The sequence below is a fragment of the Ochotona curzoniae genome, unplaced genomic scaffold (genome assembly GCF_017591425.1).
Source record: "Ochotona curzoniae isolate NIBS_2020 unplaced genomic scaffold, NIBS_Ocur_1.0 scaffold_4701, whole genome shotgun sequence".
NCBI classification, from domain to species: Eukaryota; Metazoa; Chordata; class Mammalia; order Lagomorpha; family Ochotonidae; genus Ochotona; species Ochotona curzoniae.
Genome location: NW_024467122.1, coordinates 10,707,906 through 10,728,823, shown reverse-complemented (window position 1 = coordinate 10,728,823; position 20,918 = coordinate 10,707,906). Strand labels below are relative to the sequence as shown.

Below are 20,918 nucleotides of genomic sequence, written 5' to 3'. Positions count from 1 at the left end.
TACCCAACAATTCCTTCCTTCCCCTTTGGCCTATTGCATCCCTCACCCCAGCTCTAGGCTCGCCTGGGCACAGACCTATCAACCTGCCAAAAATGGGTGCTTGGCCACATGGCATCCCAATAGACATGGCGGCCAACACCCAACACATGCCTTCACCAACATAACACCAGATGCAGCACAGCACTCACAACACAACACATCACAACAGAATGCAACACACTGTACCAGCACCCTTGCCTAGTAGGGCTCAGAAGGCCACCTCCACACCACACTGTTGAAGCAACCCTTGGGTGCCAAGGCTCAGCACCAATGGCTTGTCCATGGAACACCTTAGGTGTGCGCACCAATCACACACCCAGCCCTCCACCAACACCCACAGCCACATACAAACACAAACACTAACACTAACACTAACACACCGACACTGCCACAACATCCCACTTCCCTTCCCCACTCATAGCACCCGGACCACCAGCGCACTGCTGCCCATGCACAACCCTCTCACCACACCTCCCCAGCAGTCTTGACCTCCCCAAGGCACGCTTGCCCTTGGGCTCACCCTGGGGCTGGCAGCCACCTCAACCCTTGCCCATGGACCCTCACTCCTATGCTCCCCACTAGAGGCAATGTGCTGGACCTCAGTCACGATGAGAACGACGGTAGTGAGTTTTCACTCATTTTGTTCAGCTTTTCCAAGGAATGTTTGACGGTGGAGTCATCATCGATCCAAGCACACCCCAACGTGCTGGGAGCACAACAACGCAGGCTGGCATCGGCCACAGCCTATGGCCTCTAGCCCCTTCAGAGGCCTGCAGAGGTCAGGGACAAAGCCTGCACCGCCAAAAACACAAGGATCCACTCTTGCAGTGGAGCCCAGGGCGACCACCTCAGGCCAACACGCCCACAACTACCACAGGACTCTGAAGCGCTAGAGGACACTTCCCCACCACCCACCCCGGCTCTGCCACTGCTTACCATCCATGAGGATTTGGGGACTTCCAGCCCAACACGGGCTACCTGCATGCCAGCCACCCAGACGGATTCCTCTCCAAAGCACAAGCACAGATCTGCTGGCACTCCACAAGCCACGCCGATGGCAGCCACACACCCTGCCAAGTAAACACACAGCACAACCAAGCTTCAGGACCCAGGCAGCTCCACAGTGCAGAGCCGCTGGCCCAAGGAGGCCCGCTGTGTCACGCTCCCTCGCACATCCCCTCTTTCTCCAACCCTCACGTACTTTTCCCAGAGCAAAGGGTCTGCCCACACCACACCACAAGGAATCCACTCCATCACCTGGCCCACGCTCGCACCCATGCTCTGTTTCAGGTTTCTGCCTTTTCCGTGTGCTCTTGCTGTGGCCCGGGGCTAGCCGGCAGCAGCATCTGTGTGTCCGTGTCCACAGACACCCCAGCGTCCATGCACAGGGAGGCGCAGGTGTGCATTCCCCACCCACTGCATTCCTGCCCGCCTGCACTGCAGCCCAGAGGCTGGCTCTGCCAAACCCAAGCTTCCTGCCATGCACTGCCCCAGGACACCAGGCTGGAAGCACTTCACAAGCAATCCCGACCCAACCAGCTTGGGCAACATCCTTGAGTCAGGGCTTCGGCCTTGTGTCTCTTCTGCTGCAAGGATGCGGGCACAGAGCTGCAAGGATGCTGGGCACAGGGATCACGCCCCAGGCCGTGCTGTGGCCTTTAGGCTCTCTCTTTAGGCACCCGTGTCCTGCACACCCCTGGATGGACACCCTGGGTCACCTGTGCCCTCCCCAAGAGGCCAACACCTCTGTCCTCTGGCCTGGCTGCCCCAAGTCTCAGCTCCCGCCCACCCAGCACTCAGCTACCCATGGACACACTAGGGCACTTGGGAACCCTCGGCCTGAGTGCTGGCACGGCAGCCCTTGGGTCACAGGCCCAGTGCTGCAGGATCACTGTTAGCCCTGCTGGGGCTCCTCACGCCTGCTCTCTGCACGGGGCAATGTGCTGGACCTCAGTCACGATGAGAACGACGGTATGGGGTTTTCACTCATTTTGTTCAGCTTCCAAGGAATGTATTTGCGGGAGTCATCATCGATCCAAGCACATGCCAACGTGCTGGCAGGTGAGCACGGCAGGCGGCGCAAGGGGAGGCAAGCCCGGGGACCTCAAAGACCTTCAAGAGCCAGCAGAGTCCAGGGCCATGGCCCAAACAAACAAGGCCCGTGGGGCCATGGGCTCTCACCCTCGAGCCCAGCAAGGCTTCCCTGGCATCTTGGCAGGTCTCCGCAGGAATCCTTAGGGCCAGTGCGGGGCCTCTGGCCCTGGGGATGCTTACCCTCCTCTGAGCTCCGCTGGCATTGGCCCAGCGCAGGCCATGGTGCTTCCGCCATTCACCGCTGCCTCTGGTGCTCAGCAGAAGCCTACGTGAGTCTTGCGTCCACCGAGGGCCCCTCTGAGAAGTACATAGAGAACAAGGGCGTGCTTCAGCAAGACCGCCAGCTCGGCGGGGTGCTGCCCACAGACACGAACAGCCATGCCGCCTGCCTCCCATACTCCCACCCTGGCATGCTGCCTACACTGAAATCTCCCCACTGCAAACTCTTGGTGTCACCCAAGGTGACATTGGCTGGGCCTCAGGCTGCTTTCCTTAGGGAGCTTCACCTACAAACACATGGGCAGCACGCCCGCCAAAGGAGGTGGTCAGGACACGCAGCCACGCACCCTCAGAGCCATGGGGCCTGCGTGCGCCTCTCACACAAAGGGTTCCTCTACCATCTCAACAACGACAGAGTTCACAGCCCAATGCTGGCCTCCAACCTTCAGCACCAGGATGGGAAACCACTGCCCCAATGCCCTCCCAGGGTTGCTGCATGCCCAGGGAACAGCCCCCGCCTCCCTTCACAGCACACCCGGCCCCATGGGCAGGTCCTTCCTCACTGGGCCCAAACATGCTCACAACCTCAGCCTTCAACTCCACTACACACTCGGCTGTGCCACCCGGGGAACCTCACCACACACAGGGAAGTGACACAGCAGTGGTTCGGCAGGCAGCTTTGCAAATACCACACCTGCTGCCACACCGCGGGCACACAACCACTACACCCCAACATACCCAACAATTCCTTCCTTCCCCTTTGGCCTATTGCATCCCTCACCCCAGCTCTAGGCTCGCCTGGGCACAGACCTATCAACCTGCCAAAAATGGGTGCTTGGCCACATGGCATCCCAATAGACATGGCGGCCAACACCCAACACATGCCTTCACCAACATAACACCAGATGCAGCACAGCACTCACAACACAACACATCACAACAGAATGCAACACACTGTACCAGCACCCTTGCCTAGTAGGGCTCAGAAGGCCACCTCCACACCACACTGTTGAAGCAACCCTTGGGTGCCAAGGCTCAGCACCAATGGCTTGTCCATGGAACACCTTAGGTGTGCGCACCAATCACACACCCAGCCCTCCACCAACACCCACAGCCACATACAAACACAAACACTAACACTAACACTAACACACCGACACTGCCACAACATCCCACTTCCCTTCCCCACTCATAGCACCCGGACCACCAGCGCACTGCTGCCCATGCACAACCCTCTCACCACACCTCCCCAGCAGTCTTGACCTCCCCAAGGCACGCTTGCCCTTGGGCTCACCCTGGGGCTGGCAGCCACCTCAACCCTTGCCCATGGACCCTCACTCCTATGCTCCCCACTAGAGGCAATGTGCTGGACCTCAGTCACGATGAGAACGACGGTAGTGAGTTTTCACTCATTTTGTTCAGCTTTTCCAAGGAATGTTTGACGGTGGAGTCATCATCGATCCAAGCACACCCCAACGTGCTGGGAGCACAACAACGCAGGCTGGCATCGGCCACAGCCTATGGCCTCTAGCCCCTTCAGAGGCCTGCAGAGGTCAGGGACAAAGCCTGCACCGCCAAAAACACAAGGATCCACTCTTGCAGTGGAGCCCAGGGCGACCACCTCAGGCCAACACGCCCACAACTACCTCAGGACTCTGAAGCGCTAGAGGACACTTCCCCACCACCCACCCCGGCTCTGCCACTGCTTACCATCCATGAGGATTTGGGGACTTCCAGCCCAACACGGGCTACCTGCATGCCAGCCACCCAGACGGATTCCTCTCCAAAGCACAAGCACAGATCTGCTGGCACTCCACAAGCCACGCCGATGGCAGCCACACACCCTGCCAAGTAAACACACAGCACAACCAAGCTTCAGGACCCAGGCAGCTCCACAGTGCAGAGCCGCTGGCCCAAGGAGGCCCGCTGTGTCACGCTCCCTCGCACATCCCCTCTTTCTCCAACCCTCACGTACTTTTCCCAGAGCAAAGGGTCTGCCCACACCACACCACAAGGAATCCACTCCATCACCTGGCCCACGCTCGCACCCATGCTCTGTTTCAGGTTTCTGCCTTTTCCGTGTGCTCTTGCTGTGGCCCGGGGCTAGCCGGCAGCAGCATCTGTGTGTCCGTGTCCACAGACACCCCAGCGTCCATGCACAGGGAGGCGCAGGTGTGCATTCCCCACCCACTGCATTCCTGCCCGCCTGCACTGCAGCCCAGAGGCTGGCTCTGCCAAACCCAAGCTTCCTGCCATGCACTGCCCCAGGACACCAGGCTGGAAGCACTTCACAAGCAATCCCGACCCAACCAGCTTGGGCAACATCCTTGAGTCAGGGCTTCGGCCTTGTGTCTCTTCTGCTGCAAGGATGCGGGCACAGAGCTGCAAGGATGCTGGGCACAGGGATCACGCCCCAGGCCGTGCTGTGGCCTTTAGGCTCTCTCTTTAGGCACCCGTGTCCTGCACACCCCTGGATGGACACCCTGGGTCACCTGTGCCCTCCCCAAGAGGCCAACACCTCTGTCCTCTGGCCTGGCTGCCCCAAGTCTCAGCTCCCGCCCACCCAGCACTCAGCTACCCATGGACACACTAGGGCACTTGGGAACCCTCGGCCTGAGTGCTGGCACGGCAGCCCTTGGGTCACAGGCCCAGTGCTGCAGGATCACTGTTAGCCCTGCTGGGGCTCCTCACGCCTGCTCTCTGCACGGGGCAATGTGCTGGACCTCAGTCACGATGAGAACGACGGTATGGGGTTTTCACTCATTTTGTTCAGCTTCCAAGGAATGTATTTGCGGGAGTCATCATCGATCCAAGCACATGCCAACGTGCTGGCAGGTGAGCACGGCAGGCGGCGCAAGGGGAGGCAAGCCCGGGGACCTCAAAGACCTTCAAGAGCCAGCAGAGTCCAGGGCCATGGCCCAAACAAACAAGGCCCGTGGGGCCATGGGCTCTCACCCTCGAGCCCAGCAAGGCTTCCCTGGCATCTTGGCAGGTCTCCGCAGGAATCCTTAGGGCCAGTGCGGGGCCTCTGGCCCTGGGGATGCTTACCCTCCTCTGAGCTCCGCTGGCATTGGCCCAGCGCAGGCCATGGTGCTTCCGCCATTCACCGCTGCCTCTGGTGCTCAGCAGAAGCCTACGTGAGTCTTGCGTCCACCGAGGGCCCCTCTGAGAAGTACATAGAGAACAAGGGCGTGCTTCAGCAAGACCGCCAGCTCGGCGGGGTGCTGCCCACAGACACGAACAGCCATGCCGCCTGCCTCCCATACTCCCACCCTGGCATGCTGCCTACACTGAAATCTCCCCACTGCAAACTCTTGGTGTCACCCAAGGTGACATTGGCTGGGCCTCAGGCTGCTTTCCTTAGGGAGCTTCACCTACAAACACATGGGCAGCACGCCCGCCAAAGGAGGTGGTCAGGACACGCAGCCACGCACCCTCAGAGCCATGGGGCCTGCGTGCGCCTCTCACACAAAGGGTTCCTCTACCATCTCAACAACGACAGAGTTCACAGCCCAATGCTGGCCTCCAACCTTCAGCACCAGGATGGGAAACCACTGCCCCAATGCCCTCCCAGGGTTGCTGCATGCCCAGGGAACAGCCCCCGCCTCCCTTCACAGCACACCCGGCCCCATGGGCAGGTCCTTCCTCACTGGGCCCAAACATGCTCACAACCTCAGCCTTCAACTCCACTACACACTCGGCTGTGCCACCCGGGGAACCTCACCACACACAGGGAAGTGACACAGCAGTGGTTCGGCAGGCAGCTTTGCAAATACCACACCTGCTGCCACACCGGGGGCACACAACCACTACACCCCAACATACCCAACAATTCCTTCCTTCCCCTTTGGCCTATTGCATCCCTCACCCCAGCTCTAGGCTCGCCTGGGCACAGACCTATCAACCTGCCAAAAATGGGTGCTTGGCCACATGGCATCCCAATAGACATGGCGGCCAACACCCAACACATGCCTTCACCAACATAACACCAGATGCAGCACAGCACTCACAACACAACACATCACAACAGAATGCAACACACTGTACCAGCACCCTTGCCTAGTAGGGCTCAGAAGGCCACCTCCACACCACACTGTTGAAGCAACCCTTGGGTGCCAAGGCTCAGCACCAATGGCTTGTCCATGGAACACCTTAGGTGTGCGCACCAATCACACACCCAGCCCTCCACCAACACCCACAGCCACATACAAACACAAACACTAACACTAACACTAACACACCGACACTGCCACAACATCCCACTTCCCTTCCCCACTCATAGCACCCGGACCACCAGCGCACTGCTGCCCATGCACAACCCTCTCACCACACCTCCCCAGCAGTCTTGACCTCCCCAAGGCACGCTTGCCCTTGGGCTCACCCTGGGGCTGGCAGCCACCTCAACCCTTGCCCATGGACCCTCACTCCTATGCTCCCCACTAGAGGCAATGTGCTGGACCTCAGTCACGATGAGAACGACGGTAGTGAGTTTTCACTCATTTTGTTCAGCTTTTCCAAGGAATGTTTGACGGTGGAGTCATCATCGATCCAAGCACACCCCAACGTGCTGGGAGCACAACAACGCAGGCTGGCATCGGCCACAGCCTATGGCCTCTAGCCCCTTCAGAGGCCTGCAGAGGTCAGGGACAAAGCCTGCACCGCCAAAAACACAAGGATCCACTCTTGCAGTGGAGCCCAGGGCGACCACCTCAGGCCAACACGCCCACAACTACCACAGGACTCTGAAGCGCTAGAGGACACTTCCCCACCACCCACCCCGGCTCTGCCACTGCTTACCATCCATGAGGATTTGGGGACTTCCAGCCCAGCACGGGCTACCTGCATGCCAGCCACCCAGACGGATTCCTCTCCAAAGCACAAGCACAGATCTGCTGGCACTCCACAAGCCACGCCGATGGCAGCCACACACCCTGCCAAGTAAACACACAGCACAACCAAGCTTCAGGACCCAGGCAGCTCCACAGTGCAGAGCCGCTGGCCCAAGGAGGCCCGCTGTGTCACGCTCCCTCGCACATCCCCTCTTTCTCCAACCCTCACGTACTTTTCCCAGAGCAAAGGGTCTGCCCACACCACACCACAAGGAATCCACTCCATCACCTGGCCCACGCTCGCACCCATGCTCTGTTTCAGGTTTCTGCCTTTTCCGTGTGCTCTTGCTGTGGCCCGGGGCTAGCCGGCAGCAGCATCTGTGTGTCCGTGTCCACAGACACCCCAGCGTCCATGCACAGGGAGGCGCAGGTGTGCATTCCCCACCCACTGCATTCCTGCCCGCCTGCACTGCAGCCCAGAGGCTGGCTCTGCCAAACCCAAGCTTCCTGCCATGCACTGCCCCAGGACACCAGGCTGGAAGCACTTCACAAGCAATCCCGACCCAACCAGCTTGGGCAACATCCTTGAGTCAGGGCTTCGGCCTTGTGTCTCTTCTGCTGCAAGGATGCGGGCACAGAGCTGCAAGGATGCTGGGCACAGGGATCACGCCCCAGGCCGTGCTGTGGCCTTTAGGCTCTCTCTTTAGGCACCCGTGTCCTGCACACCCCTGGATGGACACCCTGGGTCACCTGTGCCCTCCCCAAGAGGCCAACACCTCTGTCCTCTGGCCTGGCTGCCCCAAGTCTCAGCTCCCGCCCACCCAGCACTCAGCTACCCATGGACACACTAGGGCACTTGGGAACCCTCGGCCTGAGTGCTGGCACGGCAGCCCTTGGGTCACAGGCCCAGTGCTGCAGGATCACTGTTAGCCCTGCTGGGGCTCCTCACGCCTGCTCTCTGCACGGGGCAATGTGCTGGACCTCAGTCACGATGAGAACGACGGTATGGGGTTTTCACTCATTTTGTTCAGCTTCCAAGGAATGTATTTGCGGGAGTCATCATCGATCCAAGCACATGCCAACGTGCTGGCAGGTGAGCACGGCAGGCGGCGCAAGGGGAGGCAAGCCCGGGGACCTCAAAGACCTTCAAGAGCCAGCAGAGTCCAGGGCCATGGCCCAAACAAACAAGGCCCGTGGGGCCATGGGCTCTCACCCTCGAGCCCAGCAAGGCTTCCCTGGCATCTTGGCAGGTCTCCGCAGGAATCCTTAGGGCCAGTGCGGGGCCTCAGGCCCTGGGGATGCTTACCCTCCTCTGAGCTCTGCTGGCATTGGCCCAGCGCAGGCCATGGTGCTTCCGCCATTCACCGCTGCCTCTGGTGCTCAGCAGAAGCCTACGTGAGTCTTGCGTCCACCGAGGGCCCCTCTGAGAAGTACATAGAGAACAAGGGCGTGCTTCAGCAAGACCGCCAGCTCGGCGGGGTGCTGCCCACAGACACGAACAGCCATGCCGCCTGCCTCCCATACTCCCACCCTGGCATGCTGCCTACACTGAAATCTCCCCACTGCAAACTCTTGGTGTCACCCAAGGTGACATTGGCTGGGCCTCAGGCTGCTTTCCTTAGGGAGCTTCACCTACAAACACATGGGCAGCACGCCCGCCAAAGGAGGTGGTCAGGACACGCAGCCACGCACCCTCAGAGCCATGGGGCCTGCGTGCGCCTCTCACACAAAGGGTTCCTCTACCATCTCAACAACGACAGAGTTCACAGCCCAATGCTGGCCTCCAACCTTCAGCACCAGGATGGGAAACCACTGCCCCAATGCCCTCCCAGGGTTGCTGCATGCCCAGGGAACAGCCCCCGCCTCCCTTCACAGCACACCCGGCCCCATGGGCAGGTCCTTCCTCACTGGGCCCAAACATGCTCACAACCTCAGCCTTCAACTCCACTACACACTCGGCTGTGCCACCCGGGGAACCTCACCACACACAGGGAAGTGACACAGCAGTGGTTCGGCAGGCAGCTTTGCAAATACCACACCTGCTGCCACACCGCGGGCACACAACCACTACACCCCAACATACCCAACAATTCCTTCCTTCCCCTTTGGCCTATTGCATCCCTCACCCCAGCTCTAGGCTCGCCTGGGCACAGACCTATCAACCTGCCAAAAATGGGTGCTTGGCCACATGGCATCCCAATAGACATGGCGGCCAACACCCAACACATGCCTTCACCAACATAACACCAGATGCAGCACAGCACTCACAACACAACACATCACAACAGAATGCAACACACTGTACCAGCACCCTTGCCTAGTAGGGCTCAGAAGGCCACCTCCACACCACACTGTTGAAGCAACCCTTGGGTGCCAAGGCTCAGCACCAATGGCTTGTCCATGGAACACCTTAGGTGTGCGCACCAATCACACACCCAGCCCTCCACCAACACCCACAGCCACATACAAACACAAACACTAACACTAACACTAACACACCGACACTGCCACAACATCCCACTTCCCTTCCCCACTCATAGCACCCGGACCACCAGCGCACTGCTGCCCATGCACAACCCTCTCACCACACCTCCCCAGCAGTCTTGACCTCCCCAAGGCACGCTTGCCCTTGGGCTCACCCTGGGGCTGGCAGCCACCTCAACCCTTGCCCATGGACCCTCACTCCTATGCTCCCCACTAGAGGCAATGTGCTGGACCTCAGTCACGATGAGAACGACGGTAGTGAGTTTTCACTCATTTTGTTCAGCTTTTCCAAGGAATGTTTGACGGTGGAGTCATCATCGATCCAAGCACACCCCAACGTGCTGGGAGCACAACAACGCAGGCTGGCATCGGCCACAGCCTATGGCCTCTAGCCCCTTCAGAGGCCTGCAGAGGTCAGGGACAAAGCCTGCACCGCCAAAAACACAAGGATCCACTCTTGCAGTGGAGCCCAGGGCGACCACCTCAGGCCAACACGCCCACAACTACCCAGGACTCTGAAGCGCTAGAGGACACTTCCCCACCACCCACCCCGGCTCTGCCACTGCTTACCATCCATGAGGATTTGGGGACTTCCAGCCCAACACGGGCTACCTGCATGCCAGCCACCCAGACGGATTCCTCTCCAAAGCACAAGCACAGATCTGCTGGCACTCCACAAGCCACGCCGATGGCAGCCACACACCCTGCCAAGTAAACACACAGCACAACCAAGCTTCAGGACCCAGGCAGCTCCACAGTGCAGAGCCGCTGGCCCAAGGAGGCCCGCTGTGTCACGCTCCCTCGCACATCCCCTCTTTCTCCAACCCTCACGTACTTTTCCCAGAGCAAAGGGTCTGCCCACACCACACCACAAGGAATCCACTCCATCACCTGGCCCACGCTCGCACCCATGCTCTGTTTCAGGTTTCTGCCTTTTCCGTGTGCTCTTGCTGTGGCCCGGGGCTAGCCGGCAGCAGCATCTGTGTGTCCGTGTCCACAGACACCCCAGCGTCCATGCACAGGGAGGCGCAGGTGTGCATTCCCCACCCACTGCATTCCTGCCCGCCTGCACTGCAGCCCAGAGGCTGGCTCTGCCAAACCCAAGCTTCCTGCCATGCACTGCCCCAGGACACCAGGCTGGAAGCACTTCACAAGCAATCCCGACCCAACCAGCTTGGGCAACATCCTTGAGTCAGGGCTTCGGCCTTGTGTCTCTTCTGCTGCAAGGATGCGGGCACAGAGCTGCAAGGATGCTGGGCACAGGGATCACGCCCCAGGCCGTGCTGTGGCCTTTAGGCTCTCTCTTTAGGCACCCGTGTCCTGCACACCCCTGGATGGACACCCTGGGTCACCTGTGCCCTCCCCAAGAGGCCAACACCTCTGTCCTCTGGCCTGGCTGCCCCAAGTCTCAGCTCCCGCCCACCCAGCACTCAGCTACCCATGGACACACTAGGGCACTTGGGAACCCTCGGCCTGAGTGCTGGCACGGCAGCCCTTGGGTCACAGGCCCAGTGCTGCAGGATCACTGTTAGCCCTGCTGGGGCTCCTCACGCCTGCTCTCTGCACGGGGCAATGTGCTGGACCTCAGTCACGATGAGAACGACGGTATGGGGTTTTCACTCATTTTGTTCAGCTTCCAAGGAATGTATTTGCGGGAGTCATCATCGATCCAAGCACATGCCAACGTGCTGGCAGGTGAGCACGGCAGGCGGCGCAAGGGGAGGCAAGCCCGGGGACCTCAAAGACCTTCAAGAGCCAGCAGAGTCCAGGGCCATGGCCCAAACAAACAAGGCCCATGGGGCCATGGGCTCTCACCCTCGAGCCCAGCAAGGCTCCCCTGGCATCTTGGCAGGTCTCCGCAGGAATCCTTAGGGCCAGTGCGGGGCCTCAGGCCCTGGGGATGCTTACCCTCCTCTGAGCTCTGCTGGCATTGGCCCAGCGCAGGCCATGGTGCTTCCGCCATTCACTGCTGCCTCTGGTGCTCAGCAGAAGCCTACGTGAGTCTTGCGTCCACCGAGGGCCCCTCTGAGAAGTACATAGAGAACAAGGGCGTGCTTCAGCAAGACCGCCAGCTCGGCGGGGAGCTGCCCACAGACACGAACAGCCATGCCGCCTGCCTCCCATACTCCCACCCTGGCATGCTGCCTACACTGAAATCTCCCCACTGCAAACTCTTGGTGTCACCCAAGGTGACATTGGCTGGGCCTCAGGCTGCTTTCCTTAGGGAGCTTCACCTACAAACACATGGGCAGCACGCCCGCCAAAGGAGGTGGTCAGGACACGCAGCCACGCACCCTCAGAGCCATGGGGCCTGCGTGCGCCTCTCACACAAAGGGTTCCTCTACCATCTCAACAACGACAGAGTTCACAGCCCAATGCTGGCCTCCAACCTTCAGCACCAGGATGGGAAACCACTGCCCCAATGCCCTCCCAGGGTTGCTGCATGCCCAGGGAACAGCCCCCGCCTCCCTTCACAGCACACCCGGCCCCATGGGCAGGTCCTTCCTCACTGGGCCCAAACATGCTCACAACCTCAGCCTTCAACTCCACTACACACTCGGCTGTGCCACCCGGGGAACCTCACCACACACAGGGAAGTGACACAGCAGTGGTTCGGCAGGCAGCTTTGCAAATACCACACCTGCTGCCACACCGCGGGCACACAACCACTACACCCCAACATACCCAACAATTCCTTCCTTCCCCTTTGGCCTATTGCATCCCTCACCCCAGCTCTAGGCTCGCCTGGGCACAGACCTATCAACCTGCCAAAAATGGGTGCTTGGCCACATGGCATCCCAATAGACATGGCGGCCAACACCCAACACATGCCTTCACCAACATAACACCAGATGCAGCACAGCACTCACAACACAACACATCACAACAGAATGCAACACACTGTACCAGCACCCTTGCCTAGTAGGGCTCAGAAGGCCACCTCCACACCACACTGTTGAAGCAACCCTTGGGTGCCAAGGCTCAGCACCAATGGCTTGTCCATGGAACACCTTAGGTGTGCGCACCAATCACACACCCAGCCCTCCACCAACACCCACAGCCACATACAAACACAAACACTAACACTAACACTAACACACCGACACTGCCACAACATCCCACTTCCCTTCCCCACTCATAGCACCCGGACCACCAGCGCACTGCTGCCCATGCACAACCCTCTCACCACACCTCCCCAGCAGTCTTGACCTCCCCAAGGCACGCTTGCCCTTGGGCTCACCCTGGGGCTGGCAGCCACCTCAACCCTTGCCCATGGACCCTCACTCCTATGCTCCCCACTAGAGGCAATGTGCTGGACCTCAGTCACGATGAGAACGACGGTAGTGAGTTTTCACTCATTTTGTTCAGCTTTTCCAAGGAATGTTTGACGGTGGAGTCATCATCGATCCAAGCACACCCCAACGTGCTGGGAGCACAACAACGCAGGCTGGCATCGGCCACAGCCTATGGCCTCTAGCCCCTTCAGAGGCCTGCAGAGGTCAGGGACAAAGCCTGCACCGCCAAAAACACAAGGATCCACTCTTGCAGTGGAGCCCAGGGCGACCACCTCAGGCCAACACGCCCACAACTACCGCAGGACTCTGAAGCGCTAGAGGACACTTCCCCACCACCCACCCCGGCTCTGCCACTGCTTACCATCCATGAGGATTTGGGGACTTCCAGCCCAACACGGGCTACCTGCATGCCAGCCACCCAGACGGATTCCTCTCCAAAGCACAAGCACAGATCTGCTGGCACTCCACAAGCCACGCCGATGGCAGCCACACACCCTGCCAAGTAAACACACAGCACAACCAAGCTTCAGGACCCAGGCAGCTCCACAGTGCAGAGCCGCTGGCCCAAGGAGGCCCGCTGTGTCACGCTCCCTCGCACATCCCCTCTTTCTCCAACCCTCACGTACTTTTCCCAGAGCAAAGGGTCTGCCCACACCACACCACAAGGAATCCACTCCATCACCTGGCCCACGCTCGCACCCATGCTCTGTTTCAGGTTTCTGCCTTTTCCGTGTGCTCTTGCTGTGGCCCGGGGCTAGCCGGCAGCAGCATCTGTGTGTCCGTGTCCACAGACACCCCAGCGTCCATGCACAGGGAGGCGCAGGTGTGCATTCCCCACCCACTGCATTCCTGCCCGCCTGCACTGCAGCCCAGAGGCTGGCTCTGCCAAACCCAAGCTTCCTGCCATGCACTGCCCAGGACACCAGGCTGGAAGCACTTCACAAGCAATCCCGACCCAACCAGCTTGGGCAACATCCTTGAGTCAGGGCTTCGGCCTTGTGTCTCTTCTGCTGCAAGGATGCGGGCACAGAGCTGCAAGGATGCTGGGCACAGGGATCACGCCCCAGGCCGTGCTGTGGCCTTTAGGCTCTCTCTTTAGGCACCCGTGTCCTGCACACCCCTGGATGGACACCCTGGGTCACCTGTGCCCTCCCCAAGAGGCCAACACCTCTGTCCTCTGGCCTGGCTGCCCCAAGTCTCAGCTCCCGCCCACCCAGCACTCAGCTACCCATGGACACACTAGGGCACTTGGGAACCCTCGGCCTGAGTGCTGGCACGGCAGCCCTTGGGTCACAGGCCCAGTGCTGCAGGATCACTGTTAGCCCTGCTGGGGCTCCTCACGCCTGCTCTCTGCACGGGGCAATGTGCTGGACCTCAGTCACGATGAGAACGACGGTATGGGGTTTTCACTCATTTTGTTCAGCTTCCAAGGAATGTATTTGCGGGAGTCATCATCGATCCAAGCACATGCCAACGTGCTGGCAGGTGAGCACGGCAGGCGGCGCAAGGGGAGGCAAGCCCGGGGACCTCAAAGACCTTCAAGAGCCAGCAGAGTCCAGGGCCATGGCCCAAACAAACAAGGCCCGTGGGGCCATGGGCTCTCACCCTCGAGCCCAGCAAGGCTCCCCTGGCATCTTGGCAGGTCTCCGCAGGAATCCTTAGGGCCAGTGCGGGGCCTCTGGCCCTGGGGATGCTTACCCTCCTCTGAGCTCCGCTGGCATTGGCCCAGCGCAGGCCATGGTGCTTCCGCCATTCACCGCTGCCTCTGGTGCTCAGCAGAAGCCTACGTGAGTCTTGCGTCCACCGAGGGCCCCTCTGAGAAGTACATAGAGAACAAGGGCGTGCTTCAGCAAGACCGCCAGCTCGGCGGGGTGCTGCCCACAGACACGAACAGCCATGCCGCCTGCCTCCCATACTCCCACCCTGGCATGCTGCCTACACTGAAATCTCCCCACTGCAAAACTCTTGGTGTCACCCAAGGTGACATTGGCTGGGCCTCAGGCTGCTTTCCTTAGGGAGCTTCACCTACAAAACACATGGGCAGCACGCCCGCCAAAGGAGGTGGTCAGGACACGCAGCCACGCACCCTCAGAGCCATGGGGCCTGCGTGCGCCTCTCACACAAAGGGTTCCTCTACCATCTCAACAACGACAGAGTTCACAGCCCAATGCTGGCCTCCAACCTTCAGCACCAGGATGGGAAACCACTGCCCCAATGCCCTCCCAGGGTTGCTGCATGCCCAGGGAACAGCCCCCGCCTCCCTTCACAGCACACCCGGCCCCATGGGCAGGTCCTTCCTCACTGGGCCCAAACATGCTCACAACCTCAGCCTTCAACTCCACTACACACTCGGCTGTGCCACCCGGGGAACCTCACCACACACAGGGAAGTGACACAGCAGTGGTTCGGCAGGCAGCTTTGCAAATACCACACCTGCTGCCACACCGGCGGGCACACAACCACTACACCCCAACATACCCAACAATTCCTTCCTTCCCCTTTGGCCTATTGCATCCCTCACCCCAGCTCTAGGCTCGCCTGGGCACAGACCTATCAACCTGCCAAAAATGGGTGCTTGGCCACATGGCATCCCAATAGACATGGCGGCCAACACCCAACACATGCCTTCACCAACATAACACCAGATGCAGCACAGCACTCACAACACAACACATCACAACAGAATGCAACACACTGTACCAGCACCCTTGCCTAGTAGGGCTCAGAAGGCCACCTCCACACCACACTGTTGAAGCAACCCTTGGGTGCCAAGGCTCAGCACCAATGGCTTGTCCATGGAACACCTTAGGTGTGCGCACCAATCACACACCCAGCCTCCACCAACACCCACAGCCACATACAAACACAAACACTAACACTAACACTAACACACCGACACTGCCACAACATCCCACTTCCCTTCCCCACTCATAGCACCCGGACCACCAGCGCACTGCTGCCCATGCACAACCCTCTCACCACACCTCCCCAGCAGTCTTGACCTCCCCAAGGCACGCTTGCCCTTGGGCTCACCCTGGGGCTGGCAGCCACCTCAACCCTTGCCCATGGACCCTCACTCCTATGCTCCCCACTAGAGGCAATGTGCTGGACCTCAGTCACGATGAGAACGACGGTAGTGAGTTTTCACTCATTTTGTTCAGCTTTTCCAAGGAATGTTTGACGGTGGAGTCATCATCGATCCAAGCACACCCCAACGTGCTGGGAGCACAACAACGCAGGCTGGCATCGGCCACAGCCTATGGCCTCTAGCCCCTTCAGAGGCCTGCAGAGGTCAGGGACAAAGCCTGCACCGCCAAAAACACAAGGATCCACTCTTGCAGTGGAGCCCAGGGCGACCACCTCAGGCCAACACGCCCACAACTACCCAGGACTCTGAAGCGCTAGAGGACACTTCCCCACCACCCACCCCGGCTCTGCCACTGCTTACCATCCATGAGGATTTGGGGACTTCCAGCCCAACACGGGCTACCTGCATGCCAGCCACCCAGACGGATTCCTCTCCAAAGCACAAGCACAGATCTGCTGGCACTCCACAAGCCACGCCGATGGCAGCCACACACCCTGCCAAGTAAACACACAGCACAACCAAGCTTCAGGACCCAGGCAGCTCCACAGTGCAGAGCCGCTGGCCCAAGGAGGCCCGCTGTGTCACGCTCCCTCGCACATCCCCTCTTTCTCCAACCCTCACGTACTTTTCCCAGAGCAAAGGGTCTGCCCACACCACACCACAAGGAATCCACTCCATCACCTGGCCCACGCTCGCACCCATGCTCTGTTTCAGGTTTCTGCCTTTTCCGTGTGCTCTTGCTGTGGCCCGGGGCTAGCCGGCAGCAGCATCTGTGTGTCCGTGTCCACAGACACCCCAGCGTCCATGCACAGGGAGGCGCAGGTGTGCATTCCCCACCCACTGCATTCCTGCCCGCCTGCACTGCAGCCCAGAGGCTGGCTCTGCCAAACCCAAGCTTCCTGCCATGCACTGCCCAGGACACCAGGCTGGAAGCACTTCACAAGCAATCCCGACCCAACCAGCTTGGGCAACATCCTTGAGTCAGGGCTTCGGCCTTGTGTCTCTTCTGCTGCAAGGATGCGGGCACAGAGCTGCAAGGATGCTGGGCACAGGGATCACGCCCCAGGCCGTGCTGTGGCCTTTAGGCTCTCTCTTTAGGCACCCGTGTCCTGCACACCCCTGGATGGACACCCTGGGTCACCTGTGCCCTCCCCAAGAGGCCAACACCTCTGTCCTCTGGCCTGGCTGCCCCAAGTCTCAGCTCCCGCCCACCCAGCACTCAGCTACCCATGGACACACTAGGGCACTTGGGAACCCTCGGCCTGAGTGCTGGCACGGCAGCCCTTGGGTCACAGGCCCAGTGCTGCAGGATCACTGTTAGCCCTGCTGGGGCTCCTCACGCCTGCTCTCTGCACGGGGCAATGTGCTGGACCTCAGTCACGATGAGAACGACGGTATGGGGTTTTCACTCATTTTGTTCAGCTTCCAAGGAATGTATTTGCGGGAGTCATCATCGATCCAAGCACATGCCAACGTGCTGGCAGGTGAGCACGGCAGGCGGCGCAAGGGGAGGCAAGCCCGGGGACCTCAAAGACCTTCAAGAGCCAGCAGAGTCCAGGGCCATGGCCCAAACAAACAAGGCCCGTGGGGCCATGGGCTCTCACCCTCGAGCCCAGCAAGGCTCCCCTGGCATCTTGGCAGGTCTCCGCAGGAATCCTTAGGGCCAGTGCGGGGCCTCTGGCCCTGGGGATGCTTACCCTCCTCTGAGCTCCGCTGGCATTGGCCCAGCGCAGGCCATGGTGCTTCCGCCATTCACCGCTGCCTCTGGTGCTCAGCAGAAGCCTACGTGAGTCTTGCGTCCACCGAGGGCCCCTCTGAGAAGTACATAGAGAACAAGGGCGTGCTTCAGCAAGACCGCCAGCTCGGCGGGGTGCTGCCCACAGACACGAACAGCCATGCCGCCTGCCTCCCATACTCCCACCCTGGCATGCTGCCTACACTGAAATCTCCCCACTGCAAACTCTTGGTGTCACCCAAGGTGACATTGGCTGGGCCTCAGGCTGCTTTCCTTAGGGAGCTTCACCTACAAACACATGGGCAGCACGCCCGCCAAAGGAGGTGGTCAGGACACGCAGCCACGCACCCTCAGAGCCATGGGGCCTGCGTGCGCCTCTCACACAAAGGGTTCCTCTACCATCTCAACAACGACAGAGTTCACAGCCCAATGCTGGCCTCCAACCTTCAGCACCAGGATGGGAAACCACTGCCCCAATGCCCTCCCAGGGTTGCTGCATGCCCAGGGAACAGCCCCCGCCTCCCTTCACAGCACACCCGGCCCCATGGGCAGGTCCTTCCTCACTGGGCCCAAACATGCTCACAACCTCAGCCTTCAACTCCACTACACACTCGGCTGTGCCACCCGGGGAACCTCACCACACACAGGGAAGTGACACAGCAGTGGTTCGGCAGGCAGCTTTGCAAATACCACACCTGCTGCCACACCGCGGGCACACAACCACTACACCCCAACATACCCAACAATTCCTTCCTTCCCCTTTGGCCTATTGCATCCCTCACCCCAGCTCTGGGCTCGCCTGGGCACAGACCTATCAACCTGCCAAAAATGGGTGCTTGGCCACATGGCATCCCAATAGACATGGCGGCCAACACCCAACACATGCCTTCACCAACATAACACCAGATGCAGCACAGCACTCACAACACAACACATCACAACAGAATGCAACACACTGTACCAGCACCCTTGCCTAGTAGGGCTCAGAAGGCCACCTCCACACCACACTGTTGAAGCAACCCTTGGGTGCCAAGGCTCAGCACCAATGGCTTGTCCATGGAACACCTTAGGTGTGCGCACCAATCACACACCCAGCCCTCCACCAACACCCACAGCCACATACAAACACAAACACTAACACTAACACTAACACACCGACACTGCCACAACATCCCACTTCCCTTCCCCACTCATAGCACCCGGACCACCAGCGCACTGCTGCCCATGCACAACCCTCTCACCACACCTCCCCAGCAGTCTTGACCTCCCCAAGGCACGCTTGCCCTTGGGCTCACCCTGGGGCTGGCAGCCACCTCAACCCTTGCCCATGGACCCTCACTCCTATGCTCCCCACTAGAGGCAATGTGCTGGACCTCAGTCACGATGAGAACGACGGTAGTGAGTTTTCACTCATTTTGTTCAGCTTTTCCAAGGAATGTTTGACGGTGGAGTCATCATCGATCCAAGCACACCCCAACGTGCTGGGAGCACAACAACGCAGGCTGGCATCGGCCACAGCCTATGGCCTCTAGCCCCTTCAGAGGCCTGCAGAGGTCAGGGACAAAGCCTGCACCGCCAAAAACACAAGGATCCACTCTTGCAGTGGAGCCCAGGGCGACCACCTCAGGCCAACACGCCCACAACTACCGCAGGACTCTGAAGCGCTAGAGGACACTTCCCCACCACCCACCCCGGCTCTGCCACTGCTTACCATCCATGAGGATTTGGGGACTTCCAGCCCAACACGGGCTACCTGCATGCCAGCCACCCAGACGGATTCCTCTCCAAAGCACAAGCACAGATCTGCTGGCACTCCACAAGCCACGCCGATGGCAGCCACACACCCTGCCAAGTAAACACACAGCACAACCAAGCTTCAGGACCCAGGCAGCTCCACAGTGCAGAGCCGCTGGCCCAAGGAGGCCCGCTGTGTCACGCTCCCTCGCACATCCCCTCTTTCTCCAACCCTCACGTACTTTTCCCAGAGCAAAGGGTCTGCCCACACCACACCACAAGGAATCCACTCCATCACCTGGCCCACGCTCGCACCCATGCTCTGTTTCAGGTTTCTGCCTTTTCCGTGTGCTCTTGCTGTGGCCCGGGGCTAGCCGGCAGCAGCATCTGTGTGTCCGTGTCCACAGACACCCCAGCGTCCATGCACAGGGAGGCGCAGGTGTGCATTCCCCACCCACTGCATTCCTGCCCGCCTGCACTGCAGCCCAGAGGCTGGCTCTGCCAAACCCAAGCTTCCTGCCATGCACTGCCCAGGACACCAGGCTGGAAGCACTTCACAAGCAATCCCGACCCAACCAGCTTGGGCAACATCCTTGAGTCAGGGCTTCGGCCTTGTGTCTCTTCTGCTGCAAGGATGCGGGCACAGAGCTGCAAGGATGCTGGGCACAGGGATCACGCCCCAGGCCGTGCTGTGGCCTTTAGGCTCTCTCTTTAGGCACCCGTGTCCTGCACACCCCTGGATGGGACACCCTGGGTCACCTGTGCCCTCCCCAAGAGGCCAACACCTCTGTCCTCTGGCCTGGCTGCCCCAAGTCTCAGCTCCCGCCACCCAGCACTCAGCTACCCATGGACACACTAGGGCACTTGGGAACCCTCGGCCTGAGTGCTGGCACGGCAGCCCTTGGGTCACAGGCCCAGTGCTGCAGGATCACTGTTAGCCCTGCTGGGGCTCCTCACGCCTGCTCTCTGCACGGGGCAATGTGCTGGACCTCAGTCACGATGAGAACGACGGTATGGGGTTTTCACTCATTTTGTTCAGCTTCCAAGGAATGTATTTGCGGGAGTCATCATCGATCCAAGCACATGCCAACGTGCTGGCAGGTGAGCACGGCAGGCGGCGCAAGGGGAGGCAAGCCCGGGGACCTCAAAGACCTTCAAGAGCCAGCAGAGTCCAGGGCCATGGCCCAAACAAACAAGGCCCGTGGGGCCATGGGCTCTCACCCTCGAGCCCAGCAAGGCTCCCCTGGCATCTTGGCAGGTCTCCGCAGGAATCCTTAGGGCCAGTGCGGGGCTCAGGCCCTGGGGATGCTTACCCTCCTCTGAGCTCCGCTGGCATTGGCCCAGCGCAGGCCATGGTGCTTCCGCCATTCACCGCTGCCTCTGGTGCTCAGCAGAAGCCT

General features: G+C 59.9%; 1 long non-coding RNA gene and 14 other non-coding genes across 15 annotated transcripts; all 15 read right to left on the bottom strand.

The window, feature by feature from the left end:
• Positions 1-633: 633 nt before the first annotated feature.
• Positions 634-728, bottom strand: LOC121149661. The gene has a single exon (XR_005882801.1). It is a non-coding gene; the product is annotated as a small nucleolar RNA SNORD116 (small nucleolar RNA).
• Positions 729-1,984: 1,256 nt separating this feature from the next.
• LOC121149643 lies at positions 1,985-2,076 on the bottom strand. The gene has a single exon (XR_005882783.1). It is a non-coding gene; the product is annotated as a small nucleolar RNA SNORD116 (small nucleolar RNA).
• Positions 2,077-3,720: 1,644 nt separating this feature from the next.
• LOC121149660 lies at positions 3,721-3,815 on the bottom strand. Its single transcript, XR_005882800.1, has one exon. It is a non-coding gene; the product is annotated as a small nucleolar RNA SNORD116 (small nucleolar RNA).
• A 1,256-nt stretch (positions 3,816-5,071) lies between these two features.
• LOC121149642 lies at positions 5,072-5,163 on the bottom strand. Its single transcript, XR_005882782.1, has one exon. It is a non-coding gene; the product is annotated as a small nucleolar RNA SNORD116 (small nucleolar RNA).
• Positions 5,164-6,807: 1,644 nt separating this feature from the next.
• On the bottom strand, positions 6,808-6,902 carry LOC121149659. The gene has a single exon (XR_005882799.1). It is a non-coding gene; the product is annotated as a small nucleolar RNA SNORD116 (small nucleolar RNA).
• A 334-nt stretch (positions 6,903-7,236) lies between these two features.
• On the bottom strand, positions 7,237-10,323 carry LOC121149381. The gene is made up of 3 exons (XR_005882645.1): positions 10,236-10,323; positions 8,488-8,604; positions 7,237-7,283 (listed from the first exon to the last, which is right to left on the bottom strand). It is a non-coding gene; the product is annotated as an uncharacterized LOC121149381 (long non-coding RNA).
• Positions 8,159-8,250, bottom strand: LOC121149641. Its single transcript, XR_005882781.1, has one exon. It is a non-coding gene; the product is annotated as a small nucleolar RNA SNORD116 (small nucleolar RNA).
• LOC121149658 lies at positions 9,895-9,989 on the bottom strand. Its single transcript, XR_005882798.1, has one exon. It is a non-coding gene; the product is annotated as a small nucleolar RNA SNORD116 (small nucleolar RNA).
• A 921-nt stretch (positions 10,324-11,244) lies between the features above and the next one.
• LOC121149640 lies at positions 11,245-11,336 on the bottom strand. The gene has a single exon (XR_005882780.1). It is a non-coding gene; the product is annotated as a small nucleolar RNA SNORD116 (small nucleolar RNA).
• A 1,644-nt stretch (positions 11,337-12,980) lies between these two features.
• On the bottom strand, positions 12,981-13,075 carry LOC121149657. Its single transcript, XR_005882797.1, has one exon. It is a non-coding gene; the product is annotated as a small nucleolar RNA SNORD116 (small nucleolar RNA).
• A 1,255-nt stretch (positions 13,076-14,330) lies between these two features.
• LOC121149639 lies at positions 14,331-14,422 on the bottom strand. The gene has a single exon (XR_005882779.1). It is a non-coding gene; the product is annotated as a small nucleolar RNA SNORD116 (small nucleolar RNA).
• Positions 14,423-16,068: 1,646 nt separating this feature from the next.
• Positions 16,069-16,163, bottom strand: LOC121149656. Its single transcript, XR_005882796.1, has one exon. It is a non-coding gene; the product is annotated as a small nucleolar RNA SNORD116 (small nucleolar RNA).
• A 1,254-nt stretch (positions 16,164-17,417) lies between these two features.
• Positions 17,418-17,509, bottom strand: LOC121149637. The gene has a single exon (XR_005882778.1). It is a non-coding gene; the product is annotated as a small nucleolar RNA SNORD116 (small nucleolar RNA).
• A 1,644-nt stretch (positions 17,510-19,153) lies between these two features.
• Positions 19,154-19,248, bottom strand: LOC121149655. The gene has a single exon (XR_005882795.1). It is a non-coding gene; the product is annotated as a small nucleolar RNA SNORD116 (small nucleolar RNA).
• Positions 19,249-20,503: 1,255 nt separating this feature from the next.
• Positions 20,504-20,595, bottom strand: LOC121149636. Its single transcript, XR_005882777.1, has one exon. It is a non-coding gene; the product is annotated as a small nucleolar RNA SNORD116 (small nucleolar RNA).
• Positions 20,596-20,918: the final 323 nt, after the last annotated feature.